The 4583-nt window shown below is 19.7% G+C and overlaps 3 annotated features.

Annotated features, from left to right (window-relative positions):
- The first annotated feature begins 2463 nt into the window (after positions 1-2463).
- Positions 2464-2478: a sequence feature (nonsense mutation produce stop codon;~variable surface protein).
- Positions 2479-2551: 73 nt separating this feature from the next.
- Positions 2552-2998: a sequence feature (nonsense mutation produce stop codon;~variable surface protein).
- Positions 2999-3119: 121 nt separating this feature from the next.
- Positions 3120-3284: a sequence feature (nonsense mutation produce stop codon;~variable surface protein).
- Positions 3285-4583: the final 1299 nt, after the last annotated feature.

The following is a 4583-nucleotide window of genomic DNA, read 5'->3' as shown; positions in this document are numbered from 1 at the left end:
TATAATAATTATATTATTTAATATATCATAACATGTAATATATTATGAAGGAGAAATAATTCACAATTTTTATAATAATGCCATAATTCAGAGTTATATTTTTAGTAATTAGTCTAACCATGTATTTAATGTATTTTTTAAATTTTATCAAAGAATAATTTTTTCCTTAAGCAAAACTATATTTATATAACTTAAATGCATGTTACACGAAATAATTAGAAGATATTTATATGATGTGTAGCAGATATACACTTAACATGCAATGTTTTTAGTATTAAATTCTTGTTCGAAAAAACATGTTATCTTTATAAAAATTAATATATGTTATATTTGGAAAAAGAAAATTTCAATATATATCTTCTTTTTTATTTATGTAATGGAAATGATACTATAATAATATTTTATTTAAAAAACATATTTCTTTTTGATAATACTGAAATAAAATAATTTTAATTATAACAACAATTCATTTATATGAAAAAATAGGTATATATCAAAAAATATGTAAAAATAGTTTGGGGAAATATGTTCCTCAATGGAATGTAGACGTAAATCAATATTTTTCTATAATATGACAATAAAATTTATTTCATATACCTCTATATCTTTATTATATATTTATATGATATGATAGAAACAATAACAGTGATTAATAAACAAAAAATACTATACTAAATGTGTATTTTGAAATATTATGACACACGAAATCACATATATATATAATGCTATAAACGCAGTCAAAATAATGTAATACATGTCGCAAAATAAATTTATAGATAATATATTTAAAAATAAACAATAAAATAATAAAAATATTAAAGAATAAATTAATAAATAACATTGTGAAAAATATAAAAATTAAATATAATATTATTTACATGCACTGAAATATTTTATTTAATTCACATAAGTAAATAAAATATATTAATATTATTATATAAATGTTTATGATATAATTATAAAATATAATTATAACCAATATCAGTAGAATAAAAACAAAACATAGAACATGTAAATATAATGCATGAAATATAAACAAGTTTCCCAAAGAAATTATTAAAGTGTAAAAAGAACCCTAAAAACAAGACACTAATCCTATCTCCTGAGCCAGATAGGAATGAATATTAATGCAGAAAATGTATAATATTAGTTTATATAAGATTTACAGAAAACAAATTACATATTTGACAGCAAATATTATTAATACATCAGTAACGCCCAATGAGTATAACATATAAATCGATTGTGGTATAAAATCTAAATTTTTAGGCATANNAAAAAGAAAACATAGAACCTGTAAAAATTTTGTATGCAGAAGTTAATACTATATAAAAAAGTAATAAAATATATAAAAAGGGAACCTAAAGGCTAAATATTAAGACTAAACCCTAAACTCCAAGATTACCCACAAATAAGACATAATATTACTTCTATAATGTGTTTAGCATGCTGTAGGTCTATTGAAAGATTTGGAACATTATTTTTTAAATATGTTTTAAATTGTTAAGAAAAGTATATACACTCACACTATATATACACTTTAAATTTGTACATACATCTAATAAAAANNCACAATGTAACATTAATTTAAATTATTTTGTAAGAATTTTTTTATATTTTTATTATATATGTTTATTCAAAAATATTTTGTTTTTTATTTAGATGTAATTTAAAAAAAAACTTATTATTATTATTGTTTTTTAGGCATTATTTTTTTTATTTATGAAGAAGAACACTCCTAACAATAAAGAATAAATAACAAATATTATATTCAATAAGTATTTTTATTTGAGCATTCTAGAGAATTTTTTAAAATATATATTATACTTTTTAATCTGTTATTTTAAAATATATGTTTATGCTTATATTAACAGTTTCTGTATTTACGCATGACATATTACTCACAGTTAGGACACATATAATTACATAGGGACATTAATAAATTTATAATTTCGCATATTTATTGTATTATTAAATATAAATATAGCCCAAAAAGATGAGGATGTATGGACACATTTAAATTTACACATATTATAGCATACGTGTATATTCATGAATATTCTGCTCTTAATTATCTACAATAAAAAGTGCATAATAATAATGAATATCTAAATGATCATGTTTTTATTTTTTCATTTTAACTTTTCCGACTTTTAAAACAAATGATTTACCTTTAGTATTTTTTATAAAATGCTGAATAATGATTCTGAGAGTTTACAAGATGATAATGTAACTTACTGTAGTGAATATAAATATAGTAATCGTGAATTTGATCAAATTAAAAAGCTTTGTTCAAAATATATAATATATTTAATAAATCAAGACAAAATATGGAGTAAACATAAATATAATAAAATGAATTGTAATATATTAACCTATTTGGTATAAGATCAACTATCAAAAACTCATAAAATAAATGAAAAATGTTGTTCTAAAGCATTATCTGAAATTCAAAATATGTGGATGCGTGCCAGTAGTGTTTATAGTGCATTCCGTTCTTTCAAATGTGTACCTTATCTTTATATTACCAATTATGACGATAAGTGAGTAGATGATAAAAAAACTGTTTGATTACTCCTTCAATTTTAATTATCTTAACGATATGAATAGTAAATGCAATGAAATGTGTAAAGAATTATGCAAATACCTCAGTGACATAAATGTTATATATAAGTCCCATAATGATTATTGTAATCTTAAACAAAAACATATGTGTCCTGGTTTGTGAAATGAATACGAAAAGTACAATCCAAAAGATTTGTTAGATAAGTTTAATTGTCATGATGATAATCAGGAATTAGTTAGTTTTGGACAGGATATTCTTGAAGAAGAAGTAGTGCTCCATGCTCCAGAAGAATCTTCTGGTACTTTATTAATTACAAAGCGTTCTGAGGAAAAATCAGAATATTTTAATGACAAATCGAATCCTCTAAGTAAATTTGGCAATACTCTTTTAGGATTAGTTCTATCATCCATGTTTTTTGGTGTTTTATATAATGTAAATAAAAATTACATTAATTCATATAATGTTTATTATCCTAGTAAATCAATTCAACACATATCAATATGTAATAGCTTAATATATTGCACATGTGCTTTAATATTCATAAATTTACAAGTTTAAACCAATAAAAAGAAAACATCAAAATAACTTTCCAAATATAGCTAATATGATAAACAAGTTAACTAAAAAAGTAAATAGATTATCCACCCATAGATCTGAGACTTATAATTCATTTTTTGAATATTTAAAAGAAAATTATATAGGATACAACACAGCGTAACGTTTTTGAACACAGAATAAATGTTAATCAGTTTTTATTTATTGAGATAAAATTAATNNAATTAATTATGAAATTAAAGAACACATAAACAATTGTTCATATATGTAAAAAGAATATTTATAGACTTAAAATCTTAATATGTCTTGTTCAATTATTGTAAAAATACTTATAAAAAAAAGTATTAAAATAAATAAATAAAAACCGAGTATGTTAAAGGATCAGGGTTTATTTTTCATAGATATGTATTGTTGGATTGGTATATGCAGTTTTAGGGCTTATGATTTAATTTATACATTTAATTTTTTTTATTTATATATATTTTTTTAGTATTTGTTTTTGATATTTAGAATTTTTTGTTTTAGAACATAGTGTTTTGAATTATAATATCTGTTATAAATATTAGGATTAAATTTTATAATATAATATTTTTTATTATATATTGAATATATTGGTATATATATCGACATGTGCTTTTATGTTTCATGTGTTTATATATATATTATATTATTTATGTTAATTATAAGTAAAATTTACTTAATAGTAATTTATTTTATATAGTATATAATAAACCTTTCCTATTTATCTATATTGCTTTATTAGTTTTTTTATTATTGAAAAATCGTGATTGATGTATGTTACGTTAACTTTGTTTTGTATTAATTATATTATTATTTTATATATAGAAATATTGTTCTACATTATATTACTCAATTTGTATTTATCATTTTGTACTTATATTTATTATTAGTTCACGTATTTCTATACACATTTAAAAAATAATATTCTAAAACCTACTTCATTTATTATTTTATTTATTCATAAGAGCTACATTGATCTGCATAAAAACATATTTATAAAAATGAATTAGTAAGTTATTTATTTTATTGTATATATTATGTAATTTTCAATTAATACAAATTTTTATTTTTACAATAATAACATAATTTAGATTCATGCTTTAATATTTTATCAAAAATATTATTTAATAATTCTTCTACGTTTTAGAATAGGACTAATAAAACTTTTAATGGAATAATTTTTTTTTAAAAGATCAAAATGATTTATGCTTTATTATTATATTTTACACATGTGATATATTCATTATGTATACATAAATTATCTACCACATAAGCATTAATTAACAATTTATAAAATTAGCACATTATTACTACATAAAAAATATAGTTCGTGTATTGTATTATTAAATAGGTATACAATTTCTAATATATATGTTCTTTTTTATTCATACAATGAAACATATATCATAAATATATTTTATTTCACAAACACATACTCTGA

Source organism: Plasmodium gonderi (genome assembly GCF_002157705.1).
Source record: "Plasmodium gonderi DNA, contig: Pgo-contig_572, whole genome shotgun sequence".
Taxonomy (NCBI): domain Eukaryota; phylum Apicomplexa; class Aconoidasida; order Haemosporida; family Plasmodiidae; genus Plasmodium; species Plasmodium gonderi.
The sequence above is the reverse complement of the archived record's forward strand: the minus strand, read 5'-3'. Positions and strand labels throughout refer to the sequence as shown.